Here is a 26,635-nt window from a genome sequence, read left to right as displayed (position 1 = left end):
AGTCTCTTCTCCAAGTCCATGATTTTCTTTTCTGAGGAGATGTTCATTTGTGCTGGATATTAGATTCCAGTTATAAGTGATATCATATGGTATTTGTCTTTGTCTTTCTGGCTCATTTCACTCAGGATGAGATTCTCTAGTTCCATCCATGTTGCTGCAAATGGCATTATGTCATTATTTTTTATGGCTGAGTAGTATTCCATTGTGTATATATATAGCACCTCTTCTGAATCCAATCATCTGTCGATGGACATTTGGGTTGTTTCCATGTCCTGGCTATTGTGAATAGGGCTGCAATGAACATGCGGGTGCATGCGTTTCTTTTAAGTAGAGTTTTGTCCAGATAGATGCCCAAGAGTGGGATTGCAGGGTCATATGGAAGTTCTATGTATAGATTTCTAAGGTATCTCCAAACTGTTCTCCATAGTGGCTGTACCAGTTTACATTCCCACCAACAGTGCAGGAGGGTTCCCTTTTCTCCACAACCCCTCCAGCACTTGCTATTTGTGGATTTATTAATGATGGCCATTCTGACTGGTGTGAGGTGGTATCTCATGGTGGGTTTGATTTGCATTTCTATAATAATCAGCGATGTTGAGCACTTATTCATGTGTTTGTTGGCCATCTGTATATCTTCTTTGGAGAAATGTCTATTCAGGTCTTTTGCCCATTTTTCCATTGCTTGATTGGCTTTTTTGCTGTTGGGTTGTATAAGTTGTTTATATATTCTAGAGATTAAGCCCTTGTCGGTTGCATCATTTGAAACTGTTTTCTCCCATTCTGTAAGTTGTCTTTTTGTTTTCTTTTGGGTTTCCTTTGCTGTGCAAAAGCTTTTCAGTTTGATGAGGTCCCATGGGATTATTTTTGCTCTAACTTCTATTGCTTTGGGAGATTGACCTGAGAAATATTCATGATGTTGATGTCAGAGAGTGTTTTGCCTATGTTTTCTTCTAGGAGTTTGATGGTGTCCTGTCGTATATTTAAGTCTTTCAGCCATTTGGAGTTTATTTGTGTGCATGGTGTGAGTGTGTGTTCTAGTCTCATTGCTTTGCATGCAGCTGTCCAGGTTTCCCAGCAATGCTTGCTGAACAGACTTTCTTTTTCCCATTTTATGTTCTTGCCTCCCTTGTCAAAGATTAATTGACCATAGGTGTCAGGGTTTATTTCCGGGTTCTCTATTCTGTTCCATTGGTCTGTCTGTCTGTTTTGATACCAGTACCACACTGTTTTGATGACTGTGGCTTTGTAGTGTTTCTTGAAGTCTGGGAGAGTTATGCCTCCTGCTTGGTTTTTGTTTCTCAGGATTGCTTTGGCGATTCTGGGTCTTTTGTGGTTCCATATAAATGTTTGGATTGTTTGTTCTAGTTCTGTGAACAATGTCATGGGTAATTTGATAGGGATTGCATTGAATCTGTGGATTGCTTTGGGTAGTATGGCCATTTTTACAATATTGATTTTCCCAACCCAGGAACATGGAATATCTTTCCATTTCTTTACATCTTCTTTGATTTCTTTGATTAAAGTTTCATAGTTCTCGGCATATAGGTCCTTTACCTCCTTGGTCAGGTGTATTCCGAGGTATTTGATTTTGTGAGGTACAATTTTAAAAGGTATCGTATTTTTGTATTCCTTTTCTAATGTTTCATTGCTGGTATACAGAAATGCAACTGACTTCTGAATGTTAATCTTATATCCTGCCACTTTGCTGAATTTATTAATCAGTTCAAGGAGTTTTGGGGTTGAGTCCTTAGGGTTTTCTAGGTATAGTATCATGTCATCTGCATACAGTGACAGTTTGATCTCTTCTCTTCCTATATGGATGCCTTTGATTTCTTTTGTTTGTCTAATTGCTGTGGCTAGGACTTCCAAAACTATGCTGAAGAGCAGTGGTGAGAGTGGGCATCCCTGTCTTGTTCCAGATTTGAGTGAGAAGGCTTTCAGTTTTTCCCCATTGAGGATTATATTTGCTGTGGGTTTATCATAAATGGCTTTGATTATATTCAGGAATGTTCCCTCTATACCCACTTTGGCGAGGGTCTTGATCATGAATGGATGTTGAACTTTGTCAAATGCTTTTTCTGCGTCTATTGAGATGATCATATGATTTTTGACTTTTTTTTTTTTGTTAATGTGGTGTATGATGCTGATTGATTTGCGTATGTTGAACCATCTTTGTGAACCTGGGATGAACCCAACCTGGTCATGGTGTACAATTTTTTTGGTATGTTGTTGGACTCGGTTGGCTAAGATTTTGTTGAGAATTTTTGCATCTATATTCATCAATGATATTGGCTGATAGTTTTCTTTTTTGGTGGTATCTCTGCCTGGTTTTGGAATGAGGGTGATGGTGGCATCATCGAATGTCTTTGGGAGTATTCCTTCTTCTTCAACCTTTTGAAAGAGTTTAAGGAGGATGGGCACCAATTCCTCTTTATATGTTTGATAGAATTCACCTGTGAAGCCATCTGGTCCTGGACTTTTATTTGTAGGGAGTGATTTTATGACCTCTTCAATTTCATTTCTACTGATCGGTCTGTTCAATTGGTCTGTTTCTTCTTGATTCAGTTTTGCAGGCTGTAAGATTCTAGAAAATTGTCAATTTCTTCCAGATTGTCATACTTGTTGCCGTATAGTTGTTCATAGTATTCTCTTATGGTTTTTTGTATTTCTGCTGTATCCGTTGTGATTTCTCCTTTTGCATTTATAATTTTGGTTATTTGGGTTCTTTCTCTCCTCTTTTTAGTGAGTCTGGCCAGGGGTTTGTCAATTTTGTTCACCCTTTCAAAGAACCAGCTCTTGGTTTTATTAATTTTCTCTATTGTTTTTTGAGTCTCTATTTTATTGATTTCTTCTTTGATCTTTATAATTTCCTTCCTTCTGCTGACTTTAGGTCTTTTTTTTCTTCTTTTTCTAATTCGTTTAGGTGGAGGGTTAAGTTGTCAATTTGGGATCTTTCTTCTTTTTTGAGAAAGGCCTGGATTGCTATAAATTTCCCTCTGGACACTACTTTCACAGCATCCCATAGATTTTGAGAGGTTGTGTCTTCATTATCATTTGTTTCAAGGTAGTTTTTAATTTCCTTCTTGATTTCCTCATTGACCCATTGGTTTTTTAGTAGCATGTTGTTTAGTCTCCATGGAGTAGGTTTTTTCTCTTTCCTTTTCCCATGGTTGATTTCTAATTTCATGGCATTGTGGTCAGAGAAGATACTTGAGATAATTTCTATGCTCCTAAATTTACTGAGGTTAGCATTGTGTCCCAATATGTGGTCGATTCTTGAGAATGTTCCATGAACATTTGAGAAGAATGTGTATTCTGATTTTTTTGGATGTGGTGTCCTGAAGATATCAATTAAGTCTAACTTTTCTGTTGTTTCCTTTAGGATCTCTGTTGCTTTATTGGTTTTCTGTCTAGAGGATCTGTCCATTGATGTGAGGGGGGTATTAAGGTCTCCTACTATGATTGTATTCTCATCAATATCTCCCTTTATGTCTGTTAATATTTGTTGTATGTATCTGGGTGCTCCTATATTTGGGGCATATATGTTGATGATAGTAACATCCTCTCCTTGGATGGATCCCTTAATCATTAAGTAGTGTCCTTCTTTGTCTTTCTTTATGTCTTTTGTTTTAAAGTCTATTTTGTCTGATATGAGTGTTGTGACTCCTGCTTTTCTGTCATGTCTGTTGGCATGAAATATTTTTCCCCACCCTTTCACTTTCAATCTATATATATCCTTTGTCCTAAGGTGAGTTTCTTGTAGGCAGCATATTGAAGGTTTTTGCCTTTTTATCCACTCAGCCACTCTGTGTCTTTTTTTGGGGCATTCAGTCCATTGACATTTAAAGTGATAATTGATAGGTGATTATTTATTGCCATTTTGAACCTCATGGTCCAGTTGATTCTATGGTTCTCCAGTGTTCCTTTTTTTTTTTTTTTTTTTTTTTTTGGTTGGATGGTCTCCTGTTATTATCTGCTTGGGTGTATTTTTTTTTTCATATTTTGCAAATGCAATATTTGATTTTGGCTTGTAGTTGCCCTGTTTTTTAAGTATGCTAACCCCTTCCCATAACTGTGTGTTTTAGCATGATGGTCCTGTAAGTTCAAACACTTCATTACTATATTAAAATTAAGAAGAGAAACATACAAACAAACAAAAAGGGTTATTTATTTCCTAACATCCCTTGCCCACATTTTATGGTTTTGATGACTCTTTTTTATTTTTTTCTTTTTAATTTTATTTTGTTTGAAGCATGTTCATGATTAGATCTGTGTGCTGGCTTATTTGAGTGACTGCTCAACAGAGCCTTCTTAAAGCTGAAAATTGAGTTCAAAGTAGGCATGTTACATTTTTTTTTTTTTTGGCATGTTACATTTTTATGACAAATAGAGGAGTAAATAATGAAATAAGCAAAAGTGCCCAAGGTACAGTAAAAATTTGGGCAAAGGAGGTAATACTAAATCACAAAAGGCAAAATATAAACATGTACATAAGAAAGTAAATGATAAATAATTTAATAACTCATATATGAGGATGAATCCAAATTGAAAAACTAAAATGAACGTTGTTTGCATATTTCTCCATTTCACATTAATCGAAATAAAGTTAGCTACCACAAATATAACCAGTTACCAGAATTACTCTAAAACTTTATTAAAATTACTGTGCGTGTATGATTTGGTAGGGGATAGTAAGTGGTTAAGAAGACACTTCTATCTAATCAATATTTAAATTATACCATATCATACTGTGAGAAATAAAATGAATAACACATACAAAAAGAAATACATCTTACTAAAGGGCAACTCCACAAGTGGCACATTTACTTCATTTGTGGGAAACAGAATTTTGGACTGCAAAAAGTCACTCCAAATAGCAATGTCTAGGGAACAATGCTGGGAGGGGGTCTTTGACCTAGAACTTTATAAAGCAACAAAAGTGACTATTTAAGAATAACCAGTTCCTCCAATATAGCTGCAGGCATGGAAAGTCTATCTGTGGGACCCTCCAGGAATTGATGTTATGATAGGTTTATAAAGACAATGAAATTTAGGATGTGGGCAAGTATAGTTGAAGTGATGGACCCAGACTCTTAAAAGGAGAAAGAGAAGCCTCTACATTTGAGAAAATAATTTCACTCAATCTGTATTGTAAAATATTTAGTTTAGTGAAATGGAGGAATTTTTCCTTGATATTTTGTCACTGTTGACATATTTTCTAGAGCAGTGGTTCTTTAGCCACTGTGTCACATTTCTCTGGGTTGCTATGAACACATCATAGATACACTGGCATATTTTAACAAGCTTGCAATATTTTTTTATCCTAACTGAAGACACAAGTTGTAATGACAATTTCCTTCAGACAAAACACTGAGTTAAAGTAAGAAACAAAGCATAAGTTCATGTCAATATCAAAAAAGAATATATTTTATTGGTTATATTCAAGAACTCTGACTTCTGATCTTTTAATAAAATGAAGTTGGGGAAGTGGCCAGTTCTACTCAAACAGCATGCTGAAGGGTACCCAAAGAAAGTGATAACTATTGATCTTTTTAGTCAATCAAAAATACATATCTGGCATCCGTTAACTGACAGATACTTTTGTAGGCTCTAGGGTGAAAAAATACAGTGCAACATCTAAAAAAATAATAGTGACTTTCTTAAATTCATTCTTGATTCATTTATAATTGTTTTGAATTTTGTATGATATTATTATTCTGTACTGTGGTGAAAGTTTCATAAATTCAAGGATTCAGAATTTGCCTCAGGAGTTCCTGTTCAGGGATCTGGCATTGCCATAAGCTGCAGTGTAGGTTGCAGATACGGCTCACATTTGGCATTGCTGTTGCTGTGGCATAGCATCTCTGATTCAACCCCAAGCCTGGGAACTTCCATATGCAGCAAGTGCGTCACCCTCCCCAAAAAGACAAAAAACAAAAAATAAAATTTGCCTCAAATACAGAAAGGATGAAAACCATCGCTAGAAAGAGACCCTGTGATTCCCTCAAACTATTATTCTGAAAAGAAAAAATACTATTTTATGCTTATAATAATCAACATCTTCTATATAATACCACATAAATTTGGCCTGTTAAGATTAAGATAGTGTCTCAAATTTGAAGTTTACTTATGCGGTAGCCCTGAGAGCACAATAACCCTTAAATCCTGGTTCTCTGGAGTTCCCGTGGCTCAGTGGTTAACGAGTCCACTAGGAATCATGAGGTTGTGGGTTAGATCCTTGGCCTCGCTTATTGGGTTAAGGATCTGGTGTTGCTGTGAGCTGTGGTGTAGGTCACAGATGCAGCTTGGACCTGGTGTTGCTGTGGCTGTGGTGTAGATTGGCGGCTATAGCTCAGATTGGACCCCCAGCCTGGGAGCCTCCATATGCCATGGGTGCGGCCCTAGAAAAAAACAAAAACAAACAAAAAAAAATACTGGTTCTCTGAAAATTCAGTTAATGATAAAATACATCATTCCTCCTTCTTATTAATGAGCAGATTAAAGAGAGGGGAAAAGGCAAGAGGAACCTTCCTCCATTAGCAGTGGTCTAAGTGACTACAAATGGACCTACTGAAAGTAGCATCAAGGCTGAAGCCAAAAAGCCCAGGGTAAATATCTGCCAAAGCCTGAAATTTTAGGAGCTCATCATGCAGGGTGACTTGCACACCAGGTTATTTTAAATCTTCCATTATGCAATTTAGCCACAATGGTAATTATATTAGTTATGGATTTAATTTGCAGTGTTTTAGTTTTGGATGAGATAAGACTAGTAATATCTGATTCTATAACATGAGAGATGTTTCGCTGAATCAATATTTCAATAAGGATATGGGAATCTGAAAATCCTTACACTTTCATGGCTATAGTTAAAGATATATCAGTATATATGATCTTGATTGGCATGTAATAATGTTTTTTTTAAAAAGTATTGCTGGACACCAGAGGAAGTAGACCTAAAAGTAATACAACTGCACTTCTGATGAGAAAAAATGCTCAAGGAAACTGAAGAAAGTTCACAGTTAAAATAATAATCTTGTGTTCATAATATCTTTGTGACCAATCAAGATACTGAACCTATTAGTATGGCTTTATAAATAAAGATTTAAAAATGAACTTCATAGAATGATAATCAGCTAGATTACCTCAAATTACAAACCAGTAGGTGATGATGAGACAATGTTTTAACACTTGTATTTCAAGCTTTAATAATCTGTATTACTAGGATTCTGAATAGCAAAATGAACAACAATGAACATTAATAGAAATATTAAAAATTTAGCTCCTTATTCCATTTTTTCATATAGGTGGAAGTTTTTTGTTTGTTAGCTTTCATCTCCCTTTCACTACATTTACCTAGCGTTGGCTCAGGTAGTTAAAGAAAACTAAGCTATCTAAGGTACTCATACAACTTCTCTATTTAGCTATTGTCACAGTTTTCTTTTTGTTATAAATGCAGCAATTTTTAAATGTTTTCCCAAATTCTTTGACATTCCACCTCTGCCATTACTTGATCAAGAGAATTCAGCCTCATGACCAAATTACCTCCCCAAGGCACCATCCATAATACCATACTGAGGGTTAAGATTTCAACCTATGAAATGGGGCACAAACACTGAGTTCATTATAGCTCTTTAGGTTAGAAAATTAAACTCTTCTTATTCAAATATTATTCAGATATCATAATATTCTCAAAATAAGAAATTGTTTCAAGCTAAAGATAAAATCCATGGTGAAACAATAAGATCCTTTGCTAAGTCCTCAGAAAGATCTAAAACTGTCTCAGAAACTTTCAATCAGACAAGGCATGCTTTGAGGATGCCTCTGCATTAAATAATGGCGTTTCTCCAAACTCCTTAGTATCTGGGGACTTTTGTCTCTTTTAAACAATATAGGGGGAGTTCCTGTGGTGGCTTAGTGGAAATGAATCTGACTAGCATCCATGAGGTCACAGGTTCGATCCCTAGCCTCACTCAGTGAGTAAAGGATCTGGCGTTGCTATGAGCTATGGTGTAGGTCACAGACATGACTTGGATCTGGCATTGCTGTGGCTGTGACATAGGCCGGCAGCTACAGCTCCGATTCAACCCCTGGCCTGGGAACTTCCATATGCTGTTGGTGTGGCCCTAAAAAGACAAATATATACAGTAGAATGTTAAGGGTATTGTCTCATAACAGGATCACATAAATCCAAGGTAGAGACAGTGTTTTAGACTGAATGTTTGTGCCTCTCCCAAATGCATTGTGAAGGTATTTGTAAGTGGAGCCTTTAGCAAGTAATTGGGTTTAGAAGAGAAAGAGATGCACTGAGGAAAGGCCATGGGAAACACAGCAAGAAGGTGGCTGACTTCAGGCCAGGAAGAAAGCTCACATCAAAACCTAAATCTGCCATTACATTGATCTTGGACTTCTCAGTCTCCAGAACTATTAGTAATAAATATTTGTTAAGTCACTCAGCCTATGGTATTTTGCTATAATAGCCCTAGATGCCTAAAGACAGAGCCCTAAGACATTTCACTGAAACTCCATCAAGTTTTTAAAGGTAATCCTTCTTGTGAAAGCATCATCCACTCAAATTTAAAGGGACTGAAACAAGACAAAGTGAAAAGATACTTTAGGACTTCCAAGCCCCCATGGGCAAGAGCAGGCTAGAAAAATGACTCAGCTTCAAATGGGGACTATATTTTATGGACAAGGAATGATAATTCAGAGCATGAAACCAAGACTTAAAAGGACAAAGCCAGGAACTGTAGAGACACATTCTCAGAAAGGAGCACTAGACCTAATTAAGGGTTAGAATGAGCTGGATTTCAGAATTACTATGAATTTGTAACTACTGCACATCCTGTGTTTTCCCCTTTTGAGTTAGAATGTCTATTACAGTTATTTTATGTTGACTCACCATTATATGGGGGGTTATGTATGTGGGAAGGGGTGGGTGTAGAACATTTGCCTCTTTAGTTCACAGGACTTCAGATCAAGAAGGAACCTTTAAAAGCTATACCCAAAGAGCCAAATTCAAGGAGGTTCATTTATACCCAGACTTGATTGAGATGACGCCTTTTATATATCAAGACTTAACTTATTGTTCTAATAAAATGGGACACATAGGGGAGGCCTTAGGAGGGAAATAGTGAATCGTACATATGGAAGAAATGCAAATAGGTTTTACTCATTTTAAAAGATGATGTAAGGAGTTCCTGTCACGGCTCAGTGGTTAACGAATCCAACTAGGAACCATGAGGTTGAGGGTCAATCCCTGGCCTTGCTCAGTGGATTAAGGATCTGGCATTGCTGTGAACTATGGCGTAGGCCGGTGGCTGCAGCTCCAATTAGACCCCTAGCCTGGAAACTTCCATACGCCTGGGGAGCAGCCCTAGAAAAGGCAAAAAGACAAAAAAAAAAAAAAAAAAAAAAAAGATGATGGAAAAATTGTTGACATTCCTCTTATGGAGACATGAGATCCATATCCCATCATACTGTATCTTATCTCTGTGACTAGCAGTAAAAACACAGGCTCAGAGATATTATAGGTTTGGTTCCAGACCACCACAATAAAGTGAATATCACAATAAAGACAGCTATGCAAATTTTTCCTTTTCCCAATGCATATAAAAGTTATGTTTACACTGTAATCTGTTAAGTCTAATAGCATTATATCTAAAGAAACAATATACATACTTTAAAAATCCTTTTTTGCTAAAAAATACTAACCATTGTCCTACATTGCAGCATTGCCAAAAACCTTCAATTTGTAAAATACATAATTATCTGTGACAATATGAGTAATGCAACTGCCATTTCCTATTGCTTAGGATACTTGCTCTTAGAACACAGCTACTAGCCTTGAGGATGCAACCTGTGGAGAAACCTACATAGTGAGTCATGTAGACAGGACCCAAGACTCCCAGCTGGGCTCATGATCATCAACCACCAGTGCCAACATGCAACTAATGTGAGTAAATCAACTTAGAAAAGAATCCTCCATGGCCCAAACACAAGCAGACCACTTGGTCCCAGCTAATATCATCTGGAAAAGAAGTGAGTTTTCCCTGCAGAACTTGCTCACATTACAGTTCCATGCAATAGTAATTGCTATTTATTTATGCAGTAACAGAAATCATAACAATAATTATTACCGAATTACCCTGAAGAATATGAAGATGTTTTAGTAATAAAAATTATGAGTGCAACAGAGGATTAAGAGAGTTGTTCTTTTAAGCCAATAATCTGTCTATAAATTCATAGTAACCAGGTCAGACCTCTGATAAAATAAATAACTTCTGGAAACAAGCTCTTTTTATTTTAAAGGACAAAGTGCTAGAGTTTTTTTTGTTGTTAAGTTGATTCAGAGTTCAAGGTGAATCATCAAAGCAATGAACAAAAAACTGAGAAACATTATTCCCTATGTCCAATTGCTTGAAGAGGTTGAGTCAAACACAAGGTTTTATTAGAATAACTACCATTGGAAACCAACTGGATTCATATTGATGACATTCAATCCAAATATTCATACTAGTTTCGGTGCCCACAGGTAGAGCCATTGACAAGTGTAACTCTATTATTTTGTATGATTATGTTATGAAATAGCCTAGGCAGTAAATCAAAGAATAGCCCAGAAAGTAAATCAAAAGTAATCTTAACTCCTCATAAAATAATGGGAAGGAAATAAGGAAAGTCACTCTTCTAGTGCTTCCCTTCCTTCATCTCCTCCCCTGCTTCCCACTGCTCAAAAAGTTTGAAGTTGCTGTATATCCTCAAAACCTAGTCGGATTACAACTTATTTGCTTTACATAAACTAACTTTTATAATTAAATTTCAGGTAGAGAATATGCTTTTAAGTTTTAATTATTATTCATCCAAAGATTAGTCTATGAAATGTTGATTTTACCATTTTTTTAATTGACTGTGGGATGCTTAGCTTGGTCTTTGCAGGTAGTAAGTTTCAGGTTGCACTAAGAAACCATTTCGACACTTGCTGAGCAAGAATATGTGAGCCATGTCTCCTAGAAAATGTGCAGTTCACCAATCCCAGGTGATGTGGGCTATAATCTCAGCCATCTAAAATCAAATCTGCTATTGGCCAGACATTCAGCAAAACTGACAAGGATCACTTGATTTAAATGTCTTTTGAATGGTGCTTCAGCTATTGAAGTATAGTTTACACTAGATGAAAGGACTTGACTTTGACCCAGTATATTTCTCAAAGACAATCACTCTCTGCACTCTTTAAGTGGGTTCAGTATATGCCTGAGGAAAAATGAGTTATAATTGCTATAGTACCTTCTTCAATACATTTCAAGGAGAATAGGCATCGAGAGAATTCAGAAATTCAGGCAGGTAATATCAGAGTATCTTCAATTACTCAAAGCATCCTCCAAAGCAAAAGTAATACTTCTTCTAAAGCTCATATACTACTGATTATTGGATACTTTAGTTAATGCCTAAAAATACTGGATTACTGGCCTACTTGGTATACTAAGTAAATTTTGTCTGTTTTGAAGTAGAGTCCACCCAAGCTTTGGAGGAAAATAATCCTAGGCTGAGATTAGAATTCTACCATGTAGCCAGTTGATCCTGGAGTACTCACTTATAGTCTGAGTTTCAATTTTCACATCTATAGAGATAACAACCTTTACTGGTTTTAAAACTTAGCAAGAAAATAATGAATTTAAAACACCTGGTAAAACATACAGTACTCAATAAATATTAACTATTATCATGATTACACATAAGAAAAATCTTGGTCTGCCCCAGCACCAAGTCAGTCTCTACAGATTCAGCCTCCAGGCCAATCCCCAAGGACCCTGGCTCCAAGAAGACCACAGCACTGGCCTGAATTTGGGCTTCCAGGCTCCAAGTCCATATTTGAACCTGTCCCAGATTTCTAGCCCCAGGCTTGAGGCCTCTCTTGGTGTAGCCAGGTGGCACACCTGCCCTAGTGGACTCCAGTGCCCAGTCTGTTCCTGTAGACTCAGACTTGATTCATTTCTAAGGATTGGCACCAGGCCTCTGCTGAATCAGCCCCTATAGATGTCAGCTCAAGGCTCACCATGGCGCCAGGCCCACCCCAGGGGAGCCTGCCTCCATAGTCCTTGGGCTAGACTTGCCCCTGTGGGCAGGTGCCAGCCCTACCCTAGTAGACTCCAGTGCCATGATCAAAGACTGAGGTTCCAAACTTATTCTCATAGAATCAATAACCAGGGCCACCACAAAGGACTCAGGTATCAGGGCTGACGCTGTGAACACAGATGTCAGGCAAGCTCCTGTACATTCAAATGCCAGTCCCAACCACCCAATGACTCAGGTACTGGGCCAGTCCAGAATAGCTGTTAACAAAAAGACTAAAGATAGCAAATATTGATAAAGATTTGGGTAAATTGGGACTTTTATACACTACTAGTGGGATTTTAAATTGGTACAGTCATTGTGGAAAATATTATGGATGTTCCTCAAAAATTAAAAATAGAGGACTTCCCATTGTAGCTCAGTGGTAATGAACCTGACTAGTATCCATGAGGATGCAGGTTCAATCCCTGGCCTCACTCAGTGGGTTAAGGATTGGGAATTGCCGTGGGCTGTGATGTAGGTTGCAGACATGGCTCAGATCACGCGTTGCTGTGGCTGTGGTGCAGGCGGGCAGCTATAGCTCTGATTCAGATCCTAGCCTAGGAACTTTCATATGCCGCAGGTGAGGCCCTAAAAAGACCCCTCCAAAAAAATTAAAAACAGAACCACCATACTTGGACTACTAGTTCGAGTAACCCCACTTCTGGGCATTATATCCAAGGAAATGAAATCAGTATCATGAAGAGAAATCTGTATTCCCATGTTCATTGCTGCAGTGTTATTCACAATTAGCTGATATGGAAATAACCTAAATGTCCACCTACAGATAAATGGGTGAAAAAAATGTCACACACACACAGGTAGAGAGACAAAGACAGACAGATATTTCCTGACACATGATGGTGTGACTTACAATTTTTGATTTCATGATGATGAGAAAACAATATGCACTCAGTAAACTGTACTTTTTATTTTAGATTTTGATCTTTTCCTAGGCTAGCAATAAGCAACACAACACTCACTCATGATGCTGAGTAGCTGCAGTGAGCCATGCATTCACGAGAGTAAACAACCGAAACATTTAAAATCATTCTGTACCCATACAACCATTCTGCTTTTCACTTCCAATGCAGTATTCAAATAAATTACATGAGAAATTCAACACTTTTTATTATAAAATAGGTTTTGAATGATTTTCTCAATTATAGGCTAATGTGTGTCTGAACACATTTAAGATAAATTAGGCTAAGCTGTTCAGCTTTAAATGCATTTGACTTAGTTATTTTCAACTTACTGGGACATAACTCCATCATAAGTTGAGGAATACAAACACACACACAACGGAAAAACATTCAGCCTTAAAAGAGAAGGAAACTCGGAGTTCCCATTGTGGCTCAGTGGTTAACGAATCTGACTAGGAACCATGGGGTTGCAGTTTGATCCCTGGCCTCACTCAGTGGGTTAAGGATCCGGCGTTGCTGTGAGCTGTGGTGTAGGTTGCAGATGAGGCTCAGATCCCGAGTTGCTGTGGCTCTGGCGTAGGCCGGCGGTTACAGCTCTGATTCGACCCCTAGCCTGGGAACCTCCATATGCCACGGGAGCAGCCCTAGAAAAGGCAAAAAAAAAAGAAGGAAACTCCACTATTTAGATAAATCACTATGAATAAACCCAGAGGACATTATGCTAAGTGAAATAAGCCAGGTACAGAAAATTAGTACTGCATGATCTCACTTACGTGTAAAATCTAAAGTCAAACTTGCAGTTCCCATCATGGTGCAGCGGAAACAAATCCGACTAGAAACCATGAGCTCGTGGGTTCGATCCCTGGCCTTGCTCAGTGGGTTAAGGATCTGGTGTTGCCGTGAGCTGTGGTGTAGGTTGCAGACATGGCTCAGATCCTGCATTGCTGTGGCTGTGGCGTAGGCCAGCAGCTGTAGCTCCAATTTGACCACTAGCCTGGAACCTCCTTATGCCCCAGGTGCAGCCCTAAAAAGGGAAAATAAATAAATAAATAAAGTCAAACTCATAGAAGCAGAGAGCATAATAGTGCTTTGGAGGGAAATGGGAGGGGGGAATGGAGAGATGTTGGTCAAGGGGAACAAAGTTACAGTTAAGCAGGATGAATAAATTCTGAAGAACTAAGGTACAGCATGGTGTATATAGCTAATAATACTGTATCATATACTTGAAGTTTTGAGAGGAAATCTTAAATGTTCTTACCACAAAAAAAAGAGAAGTGACAACTACGTTAATGAGTTTGATTTGGTAATCTTTTCACAATATATTCATATGCCAAAATATCACATTGCACACCTTAAATATATACATTTTTATTTGTCAGTTATAGCCCAATAGATTTGGAAGAAAATAAAAATTTCAAGCCTCTGTTCTAACCCATAGTTTTCAGAGTAGAACTGTTTAGCTATTATGACATACCTGTTATGATAGAAATCTTGATTAAAATTATAAGATAAAATAAATGGAAATGAATCTAAAATCCTATTTTAGTACAAAAATATCTGACATAGTAATATAGATTAGAATACAAGTTAGGTAAGAACCAGATGCTGCAATTGTTGTGAAGGAGATTCTAGGGGTTTTATCCAACCTGAAATTTCAACATGAATTTATGACATGGTTCCAAATGTAGTCTTGGTATCTAATAGGAATAATTTTAAATCTATTAAATATGGTGTCACTGTCATGGGCAAATATGAAACATCTATTATTGCATTTGTTCTAAGTATCTAATCTTAAAAATAATATTAGCATAAAAGTCTCCAGAGGTGACAGACTAAGAAGGTAAGGAGTTTGGAATTAACTTATATATGCATATACCTTAAAGAAAAATGAAAGAAATAATATGAGGCAGGGGAGCAGATTCTTCTTCCAAAAAAGCATATCAACAATCAGTGAAAGGATGCAGCCTCTGGTGGGGGTCAGTGCTCCTAGGATATTATGATAAAATAAGAGTGGGGCTTTTCCTGAGAAGGAAAGATCTTAATCCTGGTTATCACTTGTTGTATAGGTAACCTCAAGAAACATGATATAGAATGATGAATAATGGGAAATAAGCTGGAAATCTCAACGATGATCTCAACGATCTCCTTCAACTCTACACTATAAATACTCAAAGATATATATATATATATATTTTTATGGCCACATCTGAAGCACATGGAAGTTACCAGGCCAGGGAAAGACTCTGAGCCACAGCTGCAACCTACATCTCAGCTGTGGCAATGTCTGATCCTTTAACTCACTGAGCTGGGCTAGAGATAGAAGCCACTGTAGTCGGACTCCTAACCCCATTATGCCACAGCAGGAACTACTTCAAAGATAATTTTTTTTAAGAAAGGAAAAGGTAAGACAAATGTGGGGACATTGAAAGGTAATAAACTGTTAAGGAAAAGCATGCATTTGAAGTTTTTTAAATATCTGCTCTGTCTCTTACCAGGCAAACACTTTACTTTTTAACTCAATAAAAAAGAAAAAAAATAACCTATAAGTTTTAATTATTAAAGTTTATTTTAATTAAGTTTATTTTAATTATTTTACTAGCTTTACTATTACTTTTATTTCATTTTATTTTTCCCAGGCCAGGGACCGAAGATGTGCCAGAGCAGTGACCTACACCACAGTAGTCACAATGCCAGATCCTTAACTCGCTAAGCCACCAGGGAACTCCTTATTATTACTTTTAAATATATGCAGAATGTTTATAAAGGTCCAAAGTTTATTATAAATATATGGACCCATGACAAAAGTATCAAAAAATTATATATGTACTTATATATACATATAAAATGCATATTTTCAAGAGATCAATTTAAGGGAAAAATTCATTCACGCTTTCTATAGAAAATAAGTCTACAAGCATAAAATTCTCATTAGAATTTAAAATATTATTTTAAATATATTTAGTATGCAAAGATTTACCTCCTCCAATTAAATAGTTCTTCATAGAACTATCCATGGCTCAGCGGTTAACGAACTGGACTAGTATCTGTGAGGATGCAGGTTTGATCCCTGGCCTTGCTCAGTGGGTTAAGGATATGGCATTGCCGTAAGCTATGGTGTAGGTGGCAGATGCGGCTTGGATCCCACGTTACTGTGGCATATGCGGGCAGCTGCAGCTCTGATTCAACCACTAGCCTAAGAAACTCCATATGCTACAGGTGTGGCCCGAAAAAGGCAGAAAAATAATAATAAATAAACAGTTCATCATAGCCTATTTAAAACATATTTCCTTTACTATTATATATAGCCCAATGAATACATATTGTTACATTTTTCATATGAATGTTTGAAACATTTAGATAATATATCATTATGGTTTTAAATCTCACTGATCTACTGAAACTGAAAAAGATTTGCCCACATTTTTTGTCTAAAATTTGCTCAAATATATAATTTCTTTACATGACATAGAACTAGGTAGACAGTTAACTTTGCTGATCAAGACTGTGTCTCTTCAAATACCATACGGTATCGTTTATATGCAAAATCTAAAATATGGCACAAATGGGAGTTCCTATTGTGGCGTAGCAGAAATGAATCTGACTAGGAATCATGAGGTTGCGGGTTCAATCCCCGGCCTCACTAGCTGGGTTAGGGATCCAGTGGTGCCATGAGCTATGGTGTAGGAAGCAGACGTGGATCAGATCCTGCGTTGCTGTGGCATAGGCTGGCAAATGCAGCTCCAATTAGACCCCTATCCTGGGAACCTCCTTATGCCATGAGTGCGGCCCTAAAAAAACAAAAAGACAAAAAATAAATAAATAAAATATAGCACAAATGAACCTATCTTCAGAACAGAAAAGGACTCACGGAAATGGAGGACAGACTTGGGGTTGCCAAGGGAGAAGGGGAGGGAGTGGGAGTTTGGAGTTAGTAGATGCAAACCATTACATTTAGAATGGATGAACAGTGAGGTCCTACTGCCTAGCACAAGGACCTGCGCCCAGTCTTGAGATAGAACACGATGGGGGATGATAGGAGAAAAGGAATGTATGTGCATGTGGTCATTCTATATATATGTGACTGGGCATTTTAGCTGTACAGCAGAAATTGGCACAACTTTGTAAATCAATTATAGTTTAATTTCTTAAAAAGGAACAAAAACAAGGCTCTGTGTCTCTTGTTTGCCTTTCTATGAACTCAAAATTCCCACTTCATGTATGCAGTCATCAAATGATCATTCTCACTGATCACTGATCTGTGTATTTCAGAAAAAATATATATAAATATATAAAATTCCTCTTATGAATTCTAATGGAAATACTAAAAAAGAACAGCCTCAGTTTTAGAATAAAACTACTTTGGAATTTAAAAACTTAATGTACACATGCTTTACTATTTAATTTAAAAATTAAGTCTCAACAGAGAAACAATAAAAATTATTTCAGTTCTAAAATTAGCGATTTTATTTGGTGTTCGGTATATTTAATCTCAGCCTTGGCTGAATCTAGTTTCACAGCTTTGTTTGTAAATTCATTTTTTACCAAGAGTTGGAATATTCTACTAATTATGTATTTTGAGCATGGCTATCTTTCCATTCATCATCATCTGAATTTGTTATCTGGTCAGGTGTTAGCTAGATAGCTGTGGCCATGCAAATGAAAAGCAAATAGCTCTACTGGGCAGCATTTTGTAAAAAGAAAAAAATAATATTTATGGATACTCAATGTTTTGTCTAAGTGCTAAGTTTACATGCCCATATGTGCACAATAATAATTGAGGGTTTTTTCCCAATTTTGATAAGTTACTTGAGCTCAGTTAGTTACAAACCTAGATGTATTCAGTCCATAGAAAGTTTCATCTATAAAACCATTCATTTTTTTTTCCTATGAACATTTTTCCTCTTTAGATGTGCAACAGGATAATTTTGAAGCTTGAAAACAAACAAACAAACAAAACCCTTTGGGTTAGAATCCCCTCATCTGCTAACTACATGTGTGAACTTGGATAAGCTATTTAATAACTTTCTGAAACTCAGCTTCCTCACTAGCAAAATAAATATAATGAGAAATTAAATGAGATTCAACATGTACCAAACATTAAACCCAGTGCCTGGCATATAAAAACACTTTATTACCATTAGCCATTATTTCATTATTGTGGTTATTATCATCTGTTTCTTCCAACATTATGCACAAGTTTTCAACTACTACTTGAGCTCTGATCTCTTAGAGCTTAGGAATGTGAAAATAAAGTATTCAGAAAAATATTACAGTGATAAAAGTGCCTTCTATTTTTGTTACAGTTTAAGGAGTTCTGTAAATACATGAGAAGCCATATTACATATATTATCTTTCTGATACATGTAGGTATTGAGAACTAGAGATTAGGCATACTGAAAACAGAACTGCATACCTAGTACTCTTCACAGCAGCATGTTACTTTTCATTCGTAAGAAAGAACTCAATTACGTAAGTTACATGCTTTCATTTGTAAAATAATTTTTTGTCATTGGCAGACAAGATCACCATGGGCTAAAACACAGAAAAAGACTTCATGGAAGCAGTCAAACAGTGTTCCTGGAAGTACTAAGTAGGTATATAAGAGAACTAATACATATCATGGAGGGTCAAAGCATTACAAAAAGCAAGGAAGAAAAAATAAAGATGTCCTATGTATAGGACAGAGAATATTTTAGGAGCAGAAAACACATGTTGATGAGTGAGCGGTGGAATGGTTGTATTTAAAGCAATCAGTTTATAAAGAACCTCAAAAATCAAGAATATGAAAGAGGTTCTAATAGCACATAATGAATCTTTATTTAAAAGAAAGAATGACATGGTGAGAGGGTGGAGTTAAAACTCTTGTGTTTTCTGGAGTTCCCTGGTGACCTAGTGGTTAAGGATGTGGTATTGTCACTGCTATGGCTCAGGTTAGATCCTGGCCAAGGAAATTTTGCATGTGGTGGGTACAGCCAAAAAAAAGAAAAAAACTCTTAGGTTTTCTGGATAATGCCCTTAGTGTGCTTTTATATATAATCTACAATATTTTATATGGATGACACACACAAATGAAAATATAACTAAACGCTATCAAAACCAACACTTACTCTATTCCTTCTCCCTTCTTTCAACAATAGACAGCAGTTTTTTCAGGTTTGTTTTTTTTTTTTTTTTTTTTTGCTTTTTAGGGCTGTACCTGAGGCATATGGAAGATATAGAAGTTCCCAGGCTAGGGGTTGAATCAGAGCTGCAGCCACTGGCCTATGCCACAGCCAAACCAACAAGGGATCTGAGCTGCGTGTGCAGCCTACATCACAGCTCACAGCAACTCCAGATACTTAACCCACTGAGCAAAGCCAAGGATCAAACCTGAATCCTCACAGATACTAGCTGGGTTCATAACCACTGTGCCAGAATGGGAACTCACAGCACTTCATTTATAACATGACCCTCCCCCAAAATCACTATATTTCTTAACTAAATATCCAAATTGTTAGGAAACAGCTTTGAAGTTCAAAGTATCTGATGCAATTTTCTAATGAGTTTCATGATTTTTGACATGTATGAAATTGAATGTTTTAACATAATGTTGAATTTCGAAATCACACAAGAAATAACCATAAAAAAACTGCATTAAGACAATACTTTAGGAATTCCCTAGTGGCTCAGTGGGCTAAGAATCTGGCATTATCACTGCTATGGCTTTCATCACTACTGTGAAACAGCTTCGATACCCCACTCAAGAACTTCCACATGTTTCAGGCATGGCCAAAAAAAAAAAAAAAAAAAAAAAAAAAAAAATACAAGAGTTTAGAAAAAATTCCCTTCACATTGCAATGGCCAGTAATTATTTATTCTGTTAAACCAACAAAACAAAAACAATATCAAAAAATAGCATAAAACAGTACCAAAATAGGATAAAATTTAGATGGTTGTTAATCTCAAACAGATAAATCAGGGCTCCTTTTCTCAATTCTGTTACAAGAATGCCCTGGAGGGAGATGGGCATTAGATAGTATTTGAGCCATGAATATTCATAGGACACCATCTTTTACTCATTTAAACTGGCCAGCAGGCTCAACCTTCTGGATTGCTGGTGTGATTATAAAGCAGGAAGCCTGATGTTGAAATATTCACACTACAAAAAGATCCAAGAAATCCAAATTCATAAATTTAGTAGTGCCAAGAAAGACTCTCATTTTTATAAATATTTTTCTTCTGAAAAGCTGAAATTTGTAATCTGTTTTTAATTTAGCAGCCTAGAAACCTTATAAATAGAGGTCTATAAACTAAAAAAGTCAATGTTTTTTATAATTTGTGAAATTCCAAATATTTTTTAGAAATTTTTTGAATTATATCATAGTTTCTATTCATAATGAGATATGTATGGATTCAATATAACTGAAAAACTTTTGAACCTGTACTTTTGTGTATCTGGAGGCAGGAAGGGTAGGGAGCAATTAGAAGGGAGACAATTGCAGTGGATAAGAGAGGATAGAAGTTGTATAGACATGCCTTGTTTTAGTAGGTGAACAGGGAAAATGGAATAATAGGTCACTGCCAGTTGACAGTCAATTTCTTCCATTACTGGATTGTGTTTTGTAATTCTGGTTACAAAACCAATTCTGAGGCCAATAGTTGAGAAATGCCTTATCCTGCTTGAAAGCAGAGATTATCCTTTTCTGTTGTTGTTGTTGTTTTTAATATGTCTTATAGTCATCTATGTGGTATCTGGCAGAGAAATAAAGAATTCTAATCTCATTCTTAACCCTTTCCAAAAGAAAGAATTTTAAAAAGCTAGATAATACATAGTAAAAGAAAAGGGGCAACACAATCTATATTTATATCATTTATGTCTACATCTATCTACTATATTCACTTTTTAGTAGCTTGTGGTGCCCACCATGTTTTCACAGTCAAGTAAACTACATAAAATGTTTCACTAAGTGGAGAACTACTTTCCCTCGCCTTCTGTTTACAGTCATTGCTTTAGTTCGTGTCCCCGCTAAAGTGAACACTGAGACAAGGACTTCAACGCAGGTAATCTATTTGGGGAGGCGATCAAGGAAGCTTAAGTAAGGAAGTCAAGGAATTAAGGGAGTAAAGGGAGAAAAATCCGTCAAGACGTTTTAACTAGCTACTTACCACCCTGGGAATCTAGGCTCAACCCCACTAGGAACTCTGAAGAACCACAAAGAGCGAACCCCAGAATTGACCCACCGTGGGATGGGAGCTGGTATTCACTGACTTCTGAGCCCCATTGGTTAAGGTTTGTTCCTAAGCAAGTTAAATCCCCTGCATTTAATAGATTATGCATGCCCTGTGGAGTAGTCTTTCTGGTGTCTGACAGAGAAAAGTATGCTTTTTTCTTTTTCATTTTTTGTCTTTTGAAATTCCCAGGCTAGGGGTTGAATCGGATCTACAGCGGTCGGCCTGCGCCACAGCCACAGCTATGCGGGATCTGAGGGCTTTTTTTTTTTTTTTTTTATTAAAGTATACTGACTTACACTTAATGATGGTGCATGATGGAGGATACTGTGAGAAAAAGAATGTATATATGTATGTGTGACTGGGTCTCTTTGTGGCACTGTAGAAAATTGACAGAGCACTGTAAACCAGTTATAATGGGAAAAAAAATAATTTAAAAGAAATAAAAAGAAAAAAGTATACTGACTTACAATATTATATTAGCTTCAGGTTTACAGCACAGTAATTTGATATTTGTATAGGTTATATTCCATATAAAGTTATTAAAAATATTGATTATATTCCCCATATCAACATTACATCTTTATAACTTATTGAGTTTACACCTAGTATTTGGTGCCCCTAATCCTCTTCACCTATTTTGCTGTTCCCCTCTCCCTTCTACCTCTCCCCCTTCGGTAGCCACTAGTTTATTCTCTGTGAGTCTATTTCTGTTTTGTTATATTTGTTCATTTGTTTCATTTTTTAGATTCCACATATAAGTGAAAGCATACAGTAGTTGTCTTTCTTCATCTGATTTATTTTACTAAGCATTATTATGGACCTTCAGGTCCATCCAAGTTGTCACTAATGGCAAAATTTCATTCTCTTTTATGGCTAATTATTGAAAAGGAGAACATATTTTCAAACAATATGTCTGATAAGGGAGTTAATATTATATATACATAAACATATACATATATATGAAAAAATACATTACAACAGAATACAAAAAAGTAAAATATCCAATTAAAAAAGAACAGATATTTTTTCAAAGAAGACATACAGATGACCAAGAGCCACATGAAAAGATGCTCAACATCACTAATCATCACAGGAAGGCTGGAATATGGTGAAGTACGAAGGCTCTGAGCTCACCTTCTTTCATGAGCACACCACAATTACAACTATTTACAGAGAAACTATTGATGAGAAAGACTGGAACCTACCAGAAAAGACCTTCTACAACTAAAACTATAAAGAAGAAACCACAAAGAGATGAGCAGGAGGGACAGAGTCTTGTCATAGTCAAGATCCATACTCCCAGGTGGGCAACCCACAAACAGATGATTATCTACAATTGTAGAGGATCTCCCCAAGAAGTGAGGGATCTGAGCCCGGGACTGGGCTCCCCAGCTCAGAAGTCTTGTGCTAGGAAGACAAGCCTTCAGAACACTTGGCTTTGAAGGTCAGCAGGGTTTACTTTTGGGAGACACAGAGGACTATGGGAAACAGAGACTCCACACTTAGTGGGTACATACAAAATCCCATACAGGAACACAGAGCAGAAGCAACAGCCTGACAGGAACTTGGGTCTGAACCACCTGTTGATCTTGGAGTCTCCTGGAGAGTCAGGAGGCAACTAGAGCTCTCCTTGGAGATGTAGACATTGGCAGCCACCATTTTAGAAGCCTATTCTCCTGCATGGACATTGGTGCTGGCAAGTACCATTATGGAACCCTCTCTCTAGATAATTAGCCTCAAGCCTTAGCCCTGCCCACATCCACCAGCCTGTAGCATCATTACTGGGATGCCTTGTGCCAAGCAACTAGTCAGATGGGGACATAGTCCCACCCACCAGCAGGAACGCTGCCTTGAGGCCCCTTGAGCTCACAGCCTCCACTGGATATGGCTCTGGTTATTAGAGGGTCAAGGACCCAGCCTCACACACCATGGTACAGACACTACCTCTGGGAACCCCAGGGTGCTAAAGCCAGAAATTCCAGGATCAAACTCCAACTGCCAGGGAGCAGGCACCAGCTTTAAGACAACCATATCCCACAGGCTTCTGTGGAAGTCCTAGCCAACCCACAAGCAGGCCAGTACCAGCCCAGAAAACCACCGGGCCCTAGCCCCACTTACCAGCAGGCTAACACCAGTTTGGAATTACCTTGGACACATCAGGCAGTCTCTCTGAAATCCAGCACCACTCACCAGCAGTCCAGCACCAGTTGTGTGATCCCCTTGGACCAGAAGCCAGACATGTCAGGAGCTGACCCCATCTATCAACAGGCTGACACTAGATCTAGGAACCCCGGCTACACAACCACTCACCCCAGAACTCGGCTCCATCCACTGTAAGCACAGCGACACTAGGCCCAGGACCTGCTGGGGTTCCACAGCCAGCTGCATCATGATCTGGCCCTGGCAACCAGTGGCCTAGTAGCCTTCACACAAAGCAGAGCCTGGAAACTAAGCAGACTGGGGATTAGCCATTCCTACCAAGCCATCCACAGTAGTCAGCCCACCACAACTGAAAGAGCCAAGCAGCCCACATAGGGGGTACCCCTGGAGCATATAGCTCTAGCAACTAGAGGGGAGTACTCTTCTGGGACTCATAGGACATCTCCTACAAAAGGCCACTTCTCCAAAGTTGGGAAATGTAACGAACCTACCAGATATATATAACAATAACAGCAGCAGCAGCAAATGAGAAAATGAGGCAACAGAGGAACATATTCCAAATAAAGATAAAACTCTCAAAGAGGAACTAAGTAAAGTGGAAACTGGCAATCAAAACTACAATGAGATATTACCTCACCTCTGACAGAATGGCTGTCATCAAAAAGACCACAAATAGATCAATGGAATAGAATAGAAAGCCCAGAAATAAATCCATGCACCTATGGCCAATTAATCTATGACAAAGGAGGCAGGAATATCATTGGGGGAAAAAGAAGACAGTCTCCTCAGTAAGTGGGGCTGGAAAAACTGAACAGCTATATGTAAAAGAATTAAATTGGAACACCATAAACAAAAATAACTCAAAATGCATTAAAGACCTAAATGTAAGCTGAATACTATAAAACTCTTAGAGGAAAACACAGGCAGAACACTCTTTGACATAAATTGCAGCAATATCTTTTGGATCCACCTCCTAGAAGAATGAAAATAAAAACAAAAATAAATAAATGGGACCTGATTAAACTTAAAAGTTTTTGTGCAGCAAAGGAAACCATAAACAAATGAAAAGACAACCCATAGAATGGGAGAAAATATTTGCAAAGAAAGCAACTGACAAGGGATTAATCTCCAAAACACATAAATAACTCATGCAATATCAAAAAAAATAAGCAACCCAATTTAAAAAATGGACAGACAGTCTAAATACACTTTTCCAAAGGAGACATAAAGATGGCCCCAAAACACAGAAAAATAAGTATTTTCCAACATGGCTAACTATTAGGGAAATGCAAATCAAAACTATAATGAGGCATCACCTCACATGAGTCAGAAAGGCTATCATCAAAAAGTCTACAAACAACGCTGGAAAGGGTGTAGAGAAAAGGGAACTGGTCTACATTGTTGGTAGAAATATAAATTGGTACAATCACTATGGAGAAAAGTAAGGAGGTTCCTTAAAAAACTAAAAATAGAACTACTGTATGATCCATCAAGCCCACTCTTAGACATATATCTGGAGAAAACCATAATTCAAAAGTATACATGCATCCCAATATTCATTGCAGCTCTATTTACAATAGCCAAAACATGGAAACAATCTAAATGTCCATCAACAGAGGAATGGATAAAGAAGATGTATATATATACAATGGAATAATACTCAGCCATAAAAAAGAATGAAATAATGCCATTTGCAGCAATGTAGATGGACCTAGAGATTATCATACTGAGTGAAATAAGACAGAAAAAGAAAGACAAATACCATATGATGTAATTTTTATGTGGAATCTAAAAAAATGATACAGATGAACTTATTTACAAAACACAAACATATCCACAGGCTTCTAAAACAAACTTACAGTTACCAAAGGGGAAAGGTTGGGAGGAGGGATGTATTGGGAGTTTGGGATTGGCATATGCACACCATAGTATTTGAAATGGATGATCAATGGGGATCTGCTGTATAGCACTGGAAAATCTACTCAATATTCTGTGATATGTGCATATGTATAACTTAATCACTTTACTGAATGGCAGAAATTAACACAATATTGTAAATCAACTTTAAAAAATGAAAAACAAAAACAAACAAAAAAGACCATAAATAACAAATATTGGTGAAGATGTAAAGGCAAGGGACTGCTTTCTCATTATTGGTGGGAATATAAATTGGTGCAGCCACTGTGGAAAACAGTACTGAGGTTCCTCAGAAAACTAAAAATAGAACTACCACATGATCAAGCAATTTCAGACCTGGGTACACATTCAAATAAAACAAAAACACCAATTAAAAAAGATATATGTGGGAGTTCCCTGGTGGTGCACTTTCCCCTCTGCAGCTTGGGTTCAGTCCCTCGTCTGAGGACTGACCACATCAAGCTGCTGCACACTACAGCAAACAAACAAACAAACCTGTACCCCAATGTTCATAGCAGCATCATTTATAATTGCCAAGATATGGAAGTGTCTATCAACAAATGAATTGATAAAAATGTTCTATGTATGTGTGTGGATGTATGTGTACGTATACAGCTACACACACACACACACACAATTGAATATTACTTAGCCATAAGAAAGAATGAAATTTGCCATTTGCAACAGCATGGATGGACCTAGAGGGTATTATGCTTAGTGAGATGAGTCAGAGAAAGATAAATACTGTATGTTATTACTTATATGTGGAATCTAAAAAATAAAACAACTAGTGAATAGAACAAAACAGAAATAGACTCACATATAATAGAGAACAAACTAGAAGGGAGTGGGCAAGATAGGGGTAGGGGTTTATGAGGTACAAACTACTATGTACAAAATAAGCTACAAGGATATATTGTAGTATAGCCAATATTTTATTTTAACTTTAAATGGAGTATAATCTCTGAGATCTTTGAATCACTATGTGGTACACCTGAAACTAATATAATACTGCAAATTGACTATACCTTAATTTAATAAATAAACAAATAGATTGATAAAATATCACCAATCAACATGGAAATGCAAATCATAAACATAGTGAGATATCACCTCACACCTGTCAGAATGACTATCATCAAAAAGACACAAATAACAAAAAAGTTGACAAGGATGTGGAGAAATGGGAACCCTAGTACACTTTTGGTGGAATGTGAACTGGTATAGCTACTATGGAAAGCTGTACGGAAATTTCTAAAAAAATGAAAAATAGAACAACCATATGACCCAGAAATTCCAATGCTGAGTATATACCCAAA

The 26,635-nt window shown here is 37.1% G+C and overlaps 1 long non-coding RNA gene across 3 annotated transcripts in view; it reads left to right on the top strand.

Annotated features, from left to right (window-relative positions):
* Positions 1–26,635, top strand: part of LOC106506546 (uncharacterized) — a 1,093,182-nt gene that overhangs the window by 889,554 nt on the left and 176,993 nt on the right. The window contains exon 8 of one of the 3 annotated variants that reach the window (XR_014839971.1): positions 9,813–14,364. The exons of 1 other annotated variant lie outside the window; for it this stretch is intronic. This is a non-coding gene — a long non-coding RNA (uncharacterized LOC106506546). Of the gene's footprint in view, positions 1–9,812; positions 14,365–26,635 lie in introns of those variants that run through there. One more of the 3 variants, XR_014839972.1, reaches the window with a different exon arrangement.

Source organism: Sus scrofa, chromosome 1, assembly GCF_054392235.1.
Source record: "Sus scrofa isolate SSC_HxYL_T2T_F1_AM1 chromosome 1, Sscrofa_HxYL_maternal_Yorkshire_Landrace_v2.0, whole genome shotgun sequence".
Lineage (NCBI taxonomy): Eukaryota > Metazoa > Chordata > Mammalia > Artiodactyla > Suidae > Sus > Sus scrofa.
This window is presented reverse-complemented; position numbering and strand designations above follow the sequence as displayed.